The 18209-nt window shown below is 37.9% G+C and overlaps 1 long non-coding RNA gene across 1 annotated transcript in view; it reads right to left on the bottom strand.

Annotated features, from left to right (window-relative positions):
* The window catches only part of LOC108636451, an 85172-nt gene that overhangs the window by 11543 nt on the left and 55420 nt on the right, over positions 1-18209 (bottom strand). Inside the window, exon 2 of the long non-coding RNA XR_001918397.1 lies at positions 7506-7575. This is a non-coding gene — a long non-coding RNA (uncharacterized LOC108636451). The remainder of the gene's footprint in view (positions 1-7505; positions 7576-18209) is intronic.

The following is an 18209-nucleotide window of genomic DNA, read 5'->3' as shown; positions in this document are numbered from 1 at the left end:
GGGGGGATTTTGTCTTTCCATTTGTCTCTCCAAGGATGACTTAATTCAAGGTCTCAGTTTTGTCACTGAGGCTGTTGAAATAGCTCTCTATCTCAATTTCTAACTTAATGACTTGAAACCTGTTTGACCATGGGTGTAATACTGAATCTTTTAAATCTTACTTTCCTCATCATAGAGCTTTTGGTCAGGAGTAAAAGTTTAATGTATATGTAAGTGGTTTGTTTGCTGATCTAATTTGATAAGGTGTAAGAAAGTAACTTCATTTTTTGTCATCGCTGTACTTTGAAACACTTCTATATAATATTTATTCCTTTTTATGGATAAATTCTTGGTTGGAATCCACACTTTCTGCAATATTAAAAAATATTGACCAGTTTCATTTTGAAGCTGTTAATAGTCAAAACCATTCTCATATTTCATTCTGTTTCTACTGTATTCTGTTTATCATCTGTCTTGCCACTAGAGTTTAACCTTTTTAAACAGGGATTATAATGACAACTTCTAGCATTTTCACAGGTTCTGTTGCTTCTAGTTAGTAGCAGAGAAAATAAAAATAGTTTAGGAGTAGGCACAAGAGTGGAGAGGCATGTAATATAATAGTGAAGAGCTAAAGCTCTATAAACTGGTTAAAATTCTATAGAATTAGCTACAATTCCAGTTCTAATGTATATTAGCTATGTGGCCTTCAAGAGTGACCTAATGGACCTGTACTTTAGATTTTAATCTGCACTTTGGAGATGATAACAACACCAGCCTCATAAAGTCATAGAATATAATAGCCATTATAAATGAAGTGCAGCGAATAACAAATGGTACTTATTAAACCCTTTAGAGGTTTTTTTCAGAGTATCTATTACTATCAACATTACAATTATTGGTTGAGCTGTGAGTGTGCTGTGCAGAGCATTTTACTGATCTTTTACATTTGAATTTCTTCAAATATATAAGCTAGAATTATCATTATACTCATTTATAAGGAAACCAAGTGGTAAGTACATCACAAACAACCCTCAGATTCAGAACCAGAGTCTGAATTTGAACATAAACCTGTCTCACACCAAGTTCATATTTTTAACTTACTGCTATAGTAGGCGGGCTTTCCTTGTGGCTCAGCTGGTAACTATTTTACTATATGAGACTTCTATAGCTTTAAAGGAACTAGGCTAATGATGCAAGAATACCAAGTTGAAAATAGCTTACTTTAAAGGATTTATTGGAGGTGACGTCAAAAATTTGTGAGGGCTGAATTCAGGCATTTGCCTACCAGTCTGTGATATCTGGTCAATATGTGCTATAGAGAGACCAATAATAACACTTAGAAAGAAAATAGAACCATAAATCTCAAGACACATAGTTTAATTTGTTCTCTTATAATCTTCAAATGGTTAAAGGGGATAATCTGTTGCTATCAACTCCAAAATCTTACTCAGCCATTAAAAAGAATTCATTTGAATCAGTTCTGATGAGATGGATGAAACTGGAGCCAATTATACAGAGCGAAGCAAGCCAGAAAGAAAAACACCAATACAGTATACTAACACATATATATGGAATTTAGGAAGATGGCAATGATGACCCTGTATGCAAGACAGGAAAAAAGACACAGATGTGTATACCGGACTTTTGGACTCAGAGGGAGAGGGAGAGGGTGGGATGATTTGGGAGAATGGGAATTCTAACATGTATACTGTCATGTAAGAATTGAATCGCCAGTCCATGTCTGACGCAGGGTGCAGCATGCTTGGGGCTGGTGCATGGGGATGACCCAGAGAGATGTTGTGGGGAGGGAGGTGGGAGGGGGGTTCATGTTTGGGAACGCATGTAAGAATTAAAGATTTTAAAATTTAAAAAAAAAAATAAAAAATTAAAAAAAAAGAAAGAAGATGATGGTTGTTCTAGATACATTCTGGTTTTGGACTGTAAAGATAGTAAGGTTGCCTTCTCCTACATATTTTAAAACTATAAAAATGGAAACAATGACTTAAGAGGGTTGTTGTGATGATGCTGTTATTATGACTCATTGACATAACTACTTTAGTATGTGAATACCACTCCTCTTTCTCTTTCATCAATCAGATTAACTCTCTGAAGTTAAAAAGAGAAAGAAAAAAAAAAGGCTTCATCTCACTGTTACTATGAAGTCACAGCAGATAAACTTTTCATGATTTGATTAGAAAATTCTATGATTGAATTTTAAGACACATTGATAGAATGCCTACGTTAACCTTACCGGGACAAACAGAAAAACAAATTCTCATAGAAGCATCCATGCCTGTGTACTGGGGTGATTACCAATGCGTTTGTGCCTGAACATTCGTGCCCTCTCAAGGAACTGATTTCTTTACCAAAGACAAACTTAAATCTTGTGAGTCCATGCCAAGTTGCTTCCATCGTGTCCGACCCTGCGACCCTGGTCTAGCCCTCCAGGCTCCTCTGTCTGGGGGAATCTCCAGGCAGGAATACAGGACTGGTTTGCCATGACCTCCTCCAGGGGATCTTTCCGACCTGGAATTGAACCTAAGTCTCTTATGTCTCCTTCTTCACCATTAGTGCCACCTAGAAAGCCCCATTAAAATCTTGTGCAAATCACCAGAGGATATCTCATTTCTCAGCATAATATCTCAGCTGGGTTACTGATACTTAATAGTTGATGACAATGCCATACAGGCTTTGACATCTGAAGTAACATATTCTTTGATGTGAATAAGATTTCTCTCACCCTGGAACTGTCATTTCCCTCAAAACATCACAGTGATGTGCTGTCTTGATATATAAATATCAGCACCATGTGTCTGATGTTACAACAGAGTATTTTAAAATCAGGTTTCTATGTTCCTTATCTGTGTCCTACTCTACATGATGAAATGTTTTTAGTTTTGGTCAATTTATAAATGTCTAAAACCTGACACTTGAAATACTGAAAGCAAGTGCACTAATGGAGATTTCTGTACGAAGGCAAACACATTAGAACTGCAAGAAAGCACAGTTTGAGTCAGTCTGCTGCACAGAAGACATCATTTTCCTGAAAACAAATGGTGTGTTAAGTTCAGCTGCTATCACAGTGACAGTAGAGACAGCTAAAAGACAGAATTATTGCTAAGAGTTCCACTTTATGTGTTAATGACTGAAAGGAAATTTATTGTGATACCACTGAGAAACATACTGCTGATGGAAGTAATGTTCGATATTGTTAAGAACAATATTGCATAGAAACCTGGAATGTTAGGTCCATGAATCAAGGTAAATTGGAAGTGGTCAAACAGGAGAAGGCAAGAGTAAACATCAACATTTTTGAAACCAGGGAACTAAAATGGACTGGAATAGGCATTTTGAATTCAGATGACCATTATATCTATGACTATGAGTAAGAATCCCTTACAAGAAATGGAATAGCCTTCATTAGTCAACCAAAGTGTTTGAATTGCAGTATTTGGATGCAATCTCAAAAACGACAGAATGATCTGTGTTTGTTTCCAAGGCAAACCATTCAATATCAAAGTAGTCCAAGACTATGCCCCAACAACTAAGGCAGAAGAAACTGAAGTTAAGCGGTTCTATGATGACCTTCTAGAACTAACACTAAAAACAGATGTCCTTTTCATCATAGAGGATTTGAATGCAAAAGTAGGAAGTCAAGGGGTACCTGGAGTAACAGACAAGTTTCACTTGGAGTACAGAATGAAATAGGGCAAAGGTTAACTGCCGGGGCTATGCCGGGGGCCAGCGTGAGGAACTCCGCCCATGGCAGTTAACAGAGTTTTGCCAAGAGAATGAACTGGTGATAGTAAACACCCTTTTACAACAACACAAGAGATGACTCTACACATGGACATCACCAGATGATCAATACCAAGATCAGATTGATTATATTCTTTGCAACTGAAGATGGAGAGGTTCTATAGAGTCAGCAAAAACAAGACCAGGAGCTGACTGTGGCTCAGATCATGAACTCCATATTGCCAAATTCAAACTTACATTGAAGAAAGTGGGGAAAAGTACTAGACCATTCAGGTAAGACCTAAATCGAATCCCTTACCATTATACAGTGGAAGTGACAAAGATTCAAGGGATTAGACCTGATAGAGTGCATGAAGAACTATGGACAGAAGTTCATAACATTGTACTGGAGGTGGTGATCAAAACCATCCCCAAGAAAAATAAATGTAAAATGGCAAAATGGTTGTCTGAGGAGGCCTTACAAATAGCTGAGAAAATAAGAGAAACTAAAGGCAAAGGAGAAAAGGAAAAATACATCCCCATCTGAATGTAGACTTCCAATGAATAGCAAGGAGAAACAAGAAAGACTTTCTAACTGATCAGTGCAAAGAAATATGGGAAAATAATAGCATGGAAAATATGTTAGAGCTCTTCAAGAAACTTTGAGATACCACGGGGTCATGGTATGGACCTAACAGAAGCAGAAGATATCAAGAAGAGGTGGCAAGAATATGCAGAAGAAATACACAAAAAGATCTTAAAGACCAGATAGCTACAATGGTGTGATCACTCACCTGGAGCCAGACGTCCTGCATTGCAAAGTCAGATGGGCCTTGGGAACAAATCGAGTGGAGAAGATGGATTCCAGGTGAGTTATTTCAAATCCTAAAAGATGATCAAAATTCTCCAAGCCAGGCTTCAGCAATACATGAATCATGAACTTACAGATGTTCAAGTTGGTTTTAGAAATGGCAGAGGAACCAGAGATCAAATTGCCAATATCTGCTGGATCATTGAACCAAAAGAGTTCCAGAAAAACATCTATTTCTGCTTTATTGACTATGACAAAGACTTTGACTGTGTGGATCACAATAAACTGTGGAAAATTCTTGAAGAGATGGGAATACCAGACCACCTGACCTGCCTCTTGAGAAACCTATATGCAGGTCAAGAAGCAACAGTTAGAACTGGACATGGAACAACAGACTGGTTCCAAATAGGAAAAGGAGTCAGGGCTGTATATTGTCACCCTGCTTATTTAACTTCTATGCAGAGTACATCATGAGAAATGCTGGGCTGGAAGAAGCACAAGCTGGGATCAAGATTGCCAGGAGAAATATCAATAACCTCAGATATGCAGATGACACCACCCTTATGGCAGAAAGTGAAGAGGAACTAAAAAGCCCCTTGATGAAAGTGAAAGAGGAGAGTGAAAAAAGTGACTTAAAGCTCAACATTCAGAAAACTAAGATCATGGCTTCAGGTCCCATCACTTCACGGGAAATAGATGGGGAAACAGTAGAAACAGTGGCAGACTTTATTTTGGGAGTCTCCAAAGTCACTGCAGATGGTGATTGCAGCCATGAAATTAAAAGACGCTTACTCCTTGGAAGGAAAGTTATGACCAACCTTGATAGCATATTAAAAAGCAGAGACATTACTTTCCAACAAAGGTCCATCTAGTCAAGGTTATTGTTTTTCCTGTGGTCGTGTATGGATGTGAATTGGACTGTGAAGAAAGCTGAGCACTGAAGAATTGATGCTTTTGAAGTGTGGTGTTGGAGAAGACTCTTGAGAGTGCCTTGGACTGCAAGGAGATCCAACCAGTCCATCTTAAAGGAGATCAGTCCTGGGTGTTCATTGTAAGGACTGATGTTGAAGCTGAAACTCCAATACTTTGGCCACCTCATGTGAAGAGTTGACTCATTGGAAAAGACCCTGATGCTGGGAGGGATTGGGGGCAGGAGGATAAGGGGATGACAGAGGATGAGATAGCTAGATGGCATCACCGACTTGATGGATATGAGTTTGAGTAGATGCCGGGAGATGGTGATGAACAGGGAGGCCTGGCGTTCTGTGATTCATGGGGTCGCAAAGAGTTGGACATGACTGAGCTGAACTGAAAAGATGATGCTGTGAAAGTGCTGCACTCAATATGCCAGCAAATTGGGAAAACTCAGCAGTGGCCACAGGACTGGAAATGGTCAGTTTTCATTCCAATCCCAAAGAAAGGTAATGACAAAGAATGTTGAAACTATCCCACAATTGCACTCAACTCACACGTTAACAAAGTAATGCTCAGAATTCTCCAAGTTCGGCTTACTGTGTTCCAGCCTGTGTTGCGGGAAGACTCTTGAGAGTCCCTGGGACTGCAAGGAGAACAAACCAGTCCATCCTAAAGGAGATCAGTCCTGGGTGTTCATTGGAAGGACTGATACTGAAGCTAAAGCTTCAATACTTTGGCTGCCAGATGTGAAGAACTGATTCATTTGAAAAGACCCTGATGCTGGGAAAGATTGAGGGTGGGAGGAGAAGGGGATGACAGAGGACGAGATGCTTGGATGGTATCACCGACTCAATGGACATGAGTTTGAACGCCCTCTGGTAGTTGGTGATGAACAGGGAAGCCTGGTGTGCTGCAGTCCATGGGTTGCAAAGAGTCAGACATGATTGAGTGACTGAACTAAACTGAATTGATTGAAAATGTAGGTTTCTAGAGTTTTTATTTTCCTAAAAGAAACAACCACATAAACAGTAATGTGCATTTATGCTCTCAGTAGTACTTATTTTATTAGGTAGAAAAATAAATTACAAAAGCACAATAATTTGTATTTTATTTTATTCATGAATCTTTCAACTTGGGGAAAAATATTTTCCTAGATACATGAAAATCAAATATATGAACTTTTTCTCCTCAGCCACACAGCTTAAGAAAGACTGAAAAAACAATCTTCCTGGTCATCTGCTGTTTTGTTCTCTCTCTACCCAGAAGTAAAATATCTTGGGAGAAGTTAAGATGTCAAACTATGTGCCATGGTTGAGGAAAATGCATAGAGTAGTGGTTTTCCCTGGCTCTTTTTGAGCATGCTGTTCAATGTATAAAAGTAGCAGATTTATTTATTATCATTCCTATTTTTATTTATTATTTTTTAAATTTATTTATTTTAATTGGAGGTTAATTACTTTACAATATTACAATGTATTGGTTTTGCCATACACCAACATGAATCCACCACAGGTATACACATGTTCCCCATCCTGAACCCCCCTCCCTCCTCCCTCCCCATACCAGCCCTCTGGGTCATCTCAGTGCACCAGCCCCAAGCATCCAGTATCCTGCATTGAACCTGGACTGGCGATTCATTTCATACATGACATTATACATGTTTCAATGCTGTTCTCCCAAATCATCCCACCCTTGCCCTCTCCTGCAGAGTCCAAAAGACTGTTCTATACGTCTGTGTTTCTTTTGCTGTAGCCCATAAGGTTTGGAATTATTTTTCAAGTTTATTTCTTGCTACTGCTCTTTTAAAATGTAATATTTCTAAAAAGTTTTAGGATATTTTCTCTTACCTTTTTGTTCTACTTAATAAAAATTCTTGAGTCTGAATTTATTTAGAAAAATATTAGTGTGTAACTGCTCATAATAACACATGTGTATGCACGCACAATATAGTAAACTGAGTTAAAAAAGAGTGCTGTTCAGCCTGTGTCTTGGTTCCTGGTTTGGAGGTGATTGTACCACAGCCTTGCAAAGGTTAAGCTATACTTCAGGTAATCCAGCTTACCTTTATGTAAAATCAGGAGATGAAGCTGGAACAGATGAGCTTTGCCTCCTCCAATGTTTAACAACAACAACTGCAAAACACATACACATATACAGTTATATAGTTACATATAACATTTTTCCGTGTATTTTTTTGTTGTTGAGTACAGATTTGCTTTCTCATATTATTAAGGCCACTAGTCTTTTCAGAGAGACATTCTAAGGTGTAATATTCATTAGTCAGTCTCTTTCTAAGGGATTTAAAGATTAATTGGAGCTAGCTCTCCAACTAAAGAAATAAATCGCAAGTTTCAGGCAACAATGACAGATGCTCAGTATAATCTATTTTGACAGAAAGTTCTCCTGAGAATCTTTTAAATTACAGTTCTCTTATGTGGAAGGTTAGATATCTTTCTGTGTACAATGCCAACTAAGAAGTCATTATCCAGTATACTTTTCTTCCATAGTTTCTGCTTCTCCTCGCTCAGTTTCATTATCTCTGTAGAAGCTTTTCAAGTGCAAGGGCAAAGCAGACATTTAAAATTTAAGGAATAAGACATAAATACTGAAATCAACTCCACAGGAATCAATTGCTTAGGACAGCTATTCAGGAAACAGGGCAAAAATGAATCCTGAGATAAAATATAATACATGTGGCAAAAGTTGGGGGGGGTGGGGGCTTAAAGAGTTCTTTTTATTTCCTATAGGAATACTTGTCATTTCTGTGATAAAGAGTCTTTTGTGGGACTTTCCTGGAGGTTCAGTGGCTAAGACTCCATTCTCCCAGTACAGGGGCCCTGGGTTTGATCCCTGGTCGAATACTGGACTGGATTCCACGTGCCGCAACTAAGAGTGCAGCAATTAAGAGCTGGCACAGTCAGTTTTTTAAAAAAGATGCCTTTTGAATTGTAATGCATCGAATACAGTACTCTTTCCTTCTCCCACACAATGCCTGTCAACATGCTGAAAATATTTATGAGGGTGCTCCTTCAGATCCATGGCTACTGGTAATGGGCATCTTCCCTGTTGCTTTCTGTTGAGGAAAAATTTACCTAATCACAGAACCAATTGTTTTCACCAGCCACAACCTTTAAGTGCTTAGATAAAGTTCCATTATATTCCGCTATTATCTGCCAGGTCATTATGCTTAATGTTCTGAGAGAGATAATAAAATTCATTTAATCCATCCATGACTCAAGAACATTTCTGTGGTTTTTTGTTAGCTGCAGTGTTGTAAGTAGGCAAGTACAAGTATTAAGGCAATTTCAGTAAATATAAATTTTCAACATATATAGCATCTGGTATTTAGGCATGAACAGATGGCTCAAGTGCAGATGTTTTTAGATACTGGCTACTGTTCCATTGTAGATCATAAATCATGGTTACATCCAAAAGTTCTTAAGCTAAAGAAGATGGATGTAAAGGGCTTCAATGGTAAGATAAAAGAACAAAGCAAAGAAATTCATCAACTAAATCTCCATTTAATTAACTAGCTATTTCCCTCATATAATTTGATTACACATAAAAGGGTATAAGGGACAAATTAGCTAAAAAACAAATGTCCTTTAAAAAGATGAATAGACTCATAATAAATATAACTAATGTTTATATGTGTGCAAGTCACTTCTTTAATATATATGTAGTATATATACAGAAAAACACATATATAAGTCACTTCCTTAATATATATATATTATATATATACACACAAACACATATATATGTCATTTCTTTTATATATATGTGTGTATATATACATGCATATCTATATATATATTCCAGAGCTCACTTCACCATGTTATAAAGATACTGTGTAATGTGACTTCCCCCCAAAAAAAGGCTTATAAGTTATAATCTGCATGTTTCATTACATGATGGCCACTGCAGAGACAAGAACAAAAGATAGATGGATAGCAGAGATGTTCTGGTGGTAGACAGTGGCTTAAGAATGTCTTGAAGTCCTATTAAGACCTTCAGTTTGCAAGTGATTCATACATGATTTATATAATGTGACAGTATTATTCAATTTTCATAGTACTCTGATAAACTCAATGCTGTTCCCCCTCTCACATTTCTAGCCATTATAACCTGAATTATCTTAATGACCATTTAAGGATCTGTTAACATCAAATCTTTGGCATTCATAAGGCAAATTTCCAAAAACCTTTTATGAATAAGAAGTCAATGAGAACAGTGTAGAAATCACGTTAGATGGCGCAGCGCTGCTACCCCCTTAGCCCTTCCTTCACTTTCATTACAAGCTTGGGTGCTTATATGAACTTATTATTACCTGCCACACCAGAGAAGGTCAAGGTTTCACTGATCGAAGGACAAGCTGACAAAACTCTCAGGAAGTTGATGTATGCATTACTAATCCCACAAACTTTTGAAGTACACAGAGGTGAAATCATGAATTTGAGGGGTGCTGGGAGGGAGGGTCTCGAGCATGGGTAGTGTCAGGTGGCAAACTGGAAGCTGCTAGTCCAAAACGACATCGCAGGCAAGTTTCCCTTAGATTCCGCAACTTAAAAAGCGTTAATTGGGAGGTCTGAATAAAAAAGAACTCTAGATTTCTGGTTTCCCAGGAAAAATCAAGAGATCAGGACACATAGCTGTGCTTTTCCATAGTTAATTGGAAGTACGCAACCTCTGCCCTCTTTAGAATGATTTCCATGCTGGTGAACACGGGAAGATTTTGAGAGTGCTGTGCTCAGGAGAGGACATGGAAACTCCCCAACCCTTTCCCCATACCTGGCCCTGAACATCTCTTCCATCTGGCTGTTTCCTGAGTTATTATCCTTTCTAGTAAACCTGTGATCTAGGAAGTAAAATGCTTCTCCAAGTTCTGTGAAATATTCTAGCAAATTAATCAAACCCAAGGAACAACAGACTGGTTCGAGATAGGAAAAGGAGTACATCAAGGCTGTGTATTGTCACCCTGCTTATTTAACTTATATGCAGAGTACATCATGAGAAACGCTGGGCTGGAGGAAGCACAAGCAGGAATCAAGATTGCCGGGAGAAATATCAATAACCTCAGATATGCAGATGACACCACCCTTATGGCAGAGAGTGAAGAAGAACTGAAGAGCCTCTTGATGAAAGTGAAAGAAGAGAGTGAAAAAGTTGGCTTAAAGCTCAACATTCAGAAAACGAAGATCATGGCATCCAGTCCCATCAGTTCATGGGAAATAGATGGGGAAACAGGGGAAACAGTGTCAGACTTTATTTTGGGGGGCTCCAAAATCACTGCAGATGGTGACTGCAGCCATGAAATTAAAAGACGCTTATTCCTTGGAAGGAAAGTTATGACCAACCTAGATAGCATGTTGAAAACCAGTGACATTACTTTGCCAACAAAGGTCTGTCTAGTCAAGGCTATGGTTTTTCCTGTGGTCATGTATGGATATGAGAGTTGGACTGTGAAGAAAGCTGAGGGACGAAGAATTGATGCTTTTGAAGTGTGGTGTTGGAGAAGACTCTTGAGAGTCTTTTGGACTACAAGGAGATCCAACCAGTCCATTCTAAAGGAGATCAGTCCTGGGTGTTCATTGGAAGGACTGATGCTGAGGCTGAAGCTCCAATACTTTGGCCACCTCATACAAAGAGTTGACTCATTGGAAAAGACCCTGATGCTGGGAGGGATTGGGGGCAGGAGGAGAAGGGGACGACAGAGGATGAGATGGCTGGATGGCATCGTCGACTCAAAGCACATGAGTTTGGGTAAAATCTGGGAGTTGGTGATGGACAGGGAGGCCTGGCGTGCTGCAATTCATGGGGTCGCAAAGAGTCAGACACGACTGAGTGACTGAACTGAACTGAACTGAACTGAAGGAAGGAAAGAATTGTGGAAACCTCTGATTTATAGGCAGCTGCTCAAAAGTACAGGTAACAGCCTGGATTTGGGCATAGCATCTGAAATCTCAAGAGGGGCTTGTGGAAGCCCCCATGTATAGCTAGTGAGTCAGAAGCACAGTGACAAGCTAGACTCGTGACTGACTTTGGATGTAGGGGGCGAGGGAACAGATCCGTAGGACTGAACCCTTAACCTGTGGGATTGGACCATATCTCCAGCAGATAGTGTCAGAATTGAGTTGAGTTATAGGACATTCTGCTGGTATCCGAAGAGTTTGAAGGTACTCCTCCTCCCCAGGGTTGGAATTCGGTCCAGGACCCCAAAAGAGGCCTATTCTAATGACCCCTGTTAAGATCTTATCTCCAGATAAGGTCACACTTTAGGTACTGAAGGTTAGGACCTCAACATATAAATTTTGGAGAAATACAGTTCAACTCAGGATACCTACCCATGTGCATTACATGATCAAAGATTTCCTCACTTCCTTAGTTTATTTGCGTGCATGTGAGTACACTATTCAAGCTATTTCAGGAGAGGATGGGTGAACACAAAGCCAAACCAGGCAGACCATATGGTCCTAACATGTTCTTTTAAGAACAGTTACTTTTAAGAAGTTAAACAGTAAGCACAGTTACTTTTAAGAAGTCAATAGCCTGAAATTTGGCTAAAACAAATCTCTGAAATCTTATAAAATGCATTAGACTGGAAGGCAACCGAAATCTCTCCTTATGAGAGCATAATTCCGTTTGATTATGTCATTAGATTTTACCAAAGACAGACTTAGGCACAAAAATCTCCCACTTTCTAGTCTGGCAGTGACTCAGCCTACTATCATTTATAGTAGAGGCAAACTCCCTACTAATTCCATATATTATACGTAGTCATACAAGACTGGAAGCAAAGTTTGTCTTCCTGTTCCCTTATAATAAAAATTCATTTCCGTCTGTGTCCCAGCAAGGCAGCGATTTCACAGTTTTATGCTAAGTTTTGACAGCACTTATACTAGGGATCAATGGATAAAATGACACAGCGCCATATGATTATCATGTATTTCACAGATAGAAATATCAATTTCCATGCATTGGAAAGGAAGAACACTTGAAAACAAATGCAGGAAAGGAAATACATATATGCAAAAACATTCTGGATACTACTGCATTTAAAATATTCAGGACATCTGTTATTAATCTTCTGCTATGCAAAAAATATATATTAGCTACTGAAGAATCAGAAAAAAATAGGGCCAGGATCCAGAGGGATATTGTAATATTCCATAAATATTCCGACTAGCTAGGCCAATTTCGCAGGCTTTGGGAAAAGCAAAATTTTATGTCGACTGTGAGTTTGGTTCTATTCTCCTGATAAGTGATCAATTAATGGGTGAGTTAAGTAAAACTTATGTAAAAGAACATAAGATATAAACCACTTTTAATATGGAGGCCAGGACTTCTATATGCTATACTTCTAGGAAACTTGGCAAGGAATCAGTAATATAATGGCTCCCTGCTCCCAAATTGTCTGAGCTATTATAAAAGACAGGCCAAGGATCATGGAAATGTAATTCCTACTAGAGATAAATGTTTTATTTTTGTATATACATATATTAAGACAAATAAGCTATATTCTAAGGGTAAATAAGTCTCCAATAAGAAACTCTAATTTATGATTTTTTTCAGTTTTGGAAATCAAGTGTGTTGACAGAAATAATAAAAGTCTTTAATAATAAATAAATCAAAACACAAATAAAACAAAAGCAACATGCATACTTTTCCAGCTTCCAGAATTTCAAGTCAAATTTTTATGCCTTTCAAGACCCTTATAATAATAATTAATTATAATATCTTTAACCTTCAAAATTACTTAAATATGTCTCCTGATCTTTTGTGTACATAGAATGACATGCTGAGTGTGCTTTGCAGTATGCAGTTCTGGAGGTGCAAGTTCATTGGGAATTTTTGCTAGCAAAACAAAAATCACAAGATGATGGTGCTACAAACACTCTCAAATTTAAAATTGCTTAATTTGGACTTTTTTTTTTTTCCTTTTCTAGAATCATATGGGAAGATTATACACCTCATGGATGCCATTTATAAAGAAGCTTCAAAATCACATCTGTATTCCTTCCTTTTTTCATGTGATAAAGATTCTCTGCTTGATCAAATCCTAATCAGCCTCTTCTGAGCTTTTTGGCAATGAGGTCATGACTTTTAGACTTCTGTGTTCAGCTCTCTATTGTTCAGTTTAACAGAAATCTTGTGATGTCAGTATAGCCAGAGTGCCCGACCCTGGGTATCTTCTCACCCTTGATATCTGAGCAGATTTCTCATCCTCCACCATCTCCTAGATGATAGTTGATAGCCCTAGCCTGCCTTCAGCAAGCATCCTTTAAAATCTCTTTCGCTAGAATCCTCCCCTTGTCCTCAATGTTTCATCTTAATTAATGTTCTATCCACTGCACGTCCCCACCCCAATCCCAGCTCCTTGACCATGAATTCCCATTTTTCCTTGTTGTATTCAGAGTTGAGTCCAATCTCTCTCTTCGACTCCAAACCTCATTAAAATGGCCCTTACAACTATCCTGATAGTTTCTTGCATAAAGTCTGCCTCGAACAAATGTCATGAATAAATTATTTAACAGCTCTTCTCTCCTTTCCTCCTCCAATTTAGTCTTCATTTGATCTCTCCTTTCTTCTTATCTTTTTCTCTTCCTTACCATTAAAAAGAATGTTTATTAAAGGTTAATTTTCCACATAGCAACTATGGGTTGTTATGCTAGACAAGCTTTCTGTTTGGTTTCTTTTTTGGGGGTGTGTGTATGGTGTGGGGGCTAACTATTTCAAAATTGATGTAGTAGATTCACCAGATCATGAGAATACTGAGAGATGAAGTCATATTAAGGCGATGGATTCTGCTAATACTAAGGGGCCAGGTGGCGCTGGTGGTAACGGACCCAGTCTGCCAATGCAAGAGACGTGAGGTGTGGTTTAGATCCATGGATCAAGAAGATCCTCTGGTAGACGGCATGGCAACCCACTTCAGTATTCTCACCTGGAGGATTCCATGTACTGAGAAGCCTCGCAGGCTACAATCCATAGGGTCGCAAAGAGTCAGATACGACTGAAGCGACTTAGCAATCGCATACAGAACCTGATTACTGTGATCTACAAATACCTTATTCCAGGGGAGTATATTTAAATTCAAAGGTTGACTCCTATTCAATATGACAAGACAATAAATGTGAAATTTATCATTTATTTGTATGCCATTTATTGTATTTATTTGTCATTTATTTAATCTAACTTCAAGGTTAAATGCTTTTCTAGGAAATTAGAATAAATAACATTTATCAAAACCTACAAAGGCTCTTCCGTGATACTTTAGTATCTTGGAAACTTAAAGAGGAAAAGGATTTCAAGAGTCATCAATCCTGTCAGAATTTCACACAAACTAAGAAGAAAAGCATTTTATGTATTCATCAACCAATTACTATTTGATGTGCAAGATATAAAGTACAAAATATGATATAAATATGAAACCATGCAATTACATGGAAGTCCTCTATCACACTGTATAAATGGGGACAATACAAGAAAAACACGATGAAGGTCATTTCCAGCATAAGCTAATTTATGACAATTACCAAATATTGATAGGGACAGTAAGTACTGAAGGATTTAAAGAAAGATGAGGGCTCTACGGTCAAACTGTCTGAGAAACATAGGCAGGTCTTGAGTTAGAATTTAAGAATTGCTAATATTTTTTTCATAATTTAAGTCAGAATATATTTTAGGCAAAGTAAGAGTATGCTTACATTTTATCCTAAGCTGAAAAACAGCAAACTACCTGCTCCCTCCATCATCATCACCAGTATATTGCATGTGCATAATGGTATATGTGAAATAGTAAGAAATATATATTGACCTCTACTCCCAGTTCCTGATATAGAGTTCTTAAAGCCTTTGTAAATTACTAAGCGATAAGAGCACCAGGAGCACCTTTTGTTTTAAGAGGTGACTCTGGATGGGCTCCTGGAGGGTGGCTGGTCACCAGAAAGACAAAAACCACAATTAGAAGCTTGAGATTTTCTCTAAATTGAGGACAGAGCTAGAAAGAGACTTAACGATCTCTCATGTCTGTGTAATAAATTCTCCACAAAAATCCCAGCAGCATAAGATTCAAAGAGCTTCCAGGTTGTGGAATACACCCGCACACAAGGAGGGTGTTCTATTCCCAAATTCATGGAGACAGAAGCTCCTAGGTTCAGGAACTCCCTATCCCAGACTTTGCCCTATGTGTCTTCATCTCACTGGTCACTTGTATCTTTTGTAACACCTTTTGATAAACTAGCAAGTATAAGTCAGTATTTCCCTGAGTTCTGTGAGAACTGATATAAGGGAAAGGAGTTCTTGGGAACCTCTGATTGTGTCAAAGGTAGACAGAAGCTGTGGGCAGTCTCTGGACCTACAGCTTGCAGCTGATCTCTGGAGTGGGCAGCAGTCTCCTGAGAATACATCCTTAACCTGCGGGGTCTGATGCTCTAAGTAGACAGTGTCAGAAGTAGGGTAAATTGTAAGATAGCCAGCTAATGTCTGAGAATTGCTTGGTGTGAGGGAAAAATCCACACATCTCAAGTCAGAAATCTTGTGAGCGTGGCAGTAATGAGATAGCAAAAGAGAAACATGAACAGAGAACAGGGTTGTCCAGCTCAGCATACAAATTAGGGGTGGTGACACTTACTCAGTCCCTCCCTCAGAGTCAAACAAACTAAAACAAAAATATTCTGTCCTTGTATGTCCATCATCTCTATCGTCTTCATCTCAATAAACTGTTTTCTCAAAGCAACCTAGAGTGTTTCAGCTTGGTCAAATGTTTTCTGGGACAAATGTGTATTGTATGCATATAGGGTTTATTTATCATTATTATGCTTTAGTTTGGTTCAAGGTAGGTTACATGTGAAGAAAATGAAGCCTAGTAGCATTAAAAATATGCTGAATTATTTGTATTTTATCAATTTCAAAGAACTCCTCTAATCTCTGATGCTTTTATTTCTTGAAACATCCTTTTAAGTATTGAACATGATTTTTCTTTCTTTTATGATGCCTTTATAAGAATGGAATATATTACTGGACAAAAAGTACTTCCATATAGAAGACCAGTATTTTATCATATGGATGGGCACAGCTTCCTGTCACCAAGAAAAATCTGTATCGGACAGGTATTAAATAAATAGCTGATGGAGAAAACTGAATATCCCTCTTTTAAACAAAAAGCCATCAAGGAAGTGAAAAAAGTTGTTCTTCTCCAGTGACTGCTTATTTATCTGTTAGATATTTCACGTATATCCCCCCAAGTCATGCTATTAGACATGTCAAATTATATGTACTAAGTGATACTATCATCCTGCTTTGACTCCACATGTTGATTTCTCTTAGTTCTGTGACCAGAAATCCAAACTTTCATCTCCAGTCTCTCAAACCCTCCCATTTACTTCACCACATTTCACTTTGAAGCCAAATTTAATAACTGAGCTTTGAAACTGAAAGCTGGGGCAGGCCTTATCTTTAACAACATGAATAATATCATAATTCTCAAAAAAAAAAAAGAGAGAGAAAATGCCTTTAACCCAGAAAGCAAGATTAAATTATATATTTACTCGAGCTTCTGGGCATAGAAAAAGTCAATGGGCTATTTCAAATCATCTTTATTAGCCACGCTATAAAGATGTCATCCAGTACCATGTATTGTTGATGTCTTTATTGCTTTCTTTTCATACTGTGATCAATAACAGTAGTATGAAATTCCCTGCTAGTTTCTTGGTCACCTTATAGCCCTATGGGATGACATAGAAAACTCAAGAAGATATGTAATTGAAATACTATATACAAGAATGTATCATTTAAATGCTGAGCAAATATAGTACTCTTCTTGATTTACTAATAAGATAAAAGTCAGTGAAAGAGGAATAGCAAATACACACTCAGAGTGTATTTCCATAGCTTTTCTTTTCCCTTGGCTCATCATTTTATTACTGAACTGGACAGCAAAGACTAAATAGCCCTTGAGTCTGCGTCAGCAATTCTATAGCTACTCAAAATACATGTTGTCCTGCTGTTATTTTATTTTTGATCATAACACTTTTTTAGGTTCTGAAATAAATCTGAGGTTTTCACACTGTTGAGCATTCAAAGGAGCTGAATCTTCCTAGAGGAAGAGAGTGCCCCAGAAACAGGGGGGTCAAACCACAGAGCCCGCAGATGAGCAAGACTTTCTTGAGACAGTCATACTTTATTATTTGAAAAGCACAGTATATTATTAAGATGCTCTTGGTTACAAATTAGAGGAACATATTGAACTGATTTAAATTAAAACCATGGGAGTTACTACATGAACAGAGAAGTATCTTCTGGAATACAAGGAAAGAGATGAATCATTCCTAAGATATAGTGAATCTAGATGGAAAGTAATCATGAACATTAGATGTACTTTCTCCCTGCCCTTTGGCGTTTTCCTTGCTTTCTGCACATTGATTTCTGCTTCTTGGTGATCTCAGCCCACGTTTGGTACCAAACCACTCCTGAATTTACATACTTCAGTTCCAAAGATGCATAGAAACCAACTGGCTTGCTCTCAAACCTGTTCTTAATGTCACAATGTAAATGTTCTCTCCTATAAATATAGAGAATTCATCCAGTTGAACTTTTTGAAGGCAACTTATTTAACTTTTTTGCTTTTATGTTTGCTGTATTATTTTATTTCATCATATAATTTTTAAATTAGTAAAACCAGTACAAAGAAAATGTGATTGAGGTATTTGAATTGGTTTTAGTTTGAAAGTGATTGCTAAGTTACTTCACTCATGTGTGACTCTTT

The sequence above is a fragment of the Capra hircus genome, chromosome 7 (genome assembly GCF_001704415.2).
Source record: "Capra hircus breed San Clemente chromosome 7, ASM170441v1, whole genome shotgun sequence".
NCBI classification, from domain to species: domain Eukaryota; kingdom Metazoa; phylum Chordata; class Mammalia; order Artiodactyla; family Bovidae; genus Capra; species Capra hircus.
This window is presented reverse-complemented; position numbering and strand designations above follow the sequence as displayed.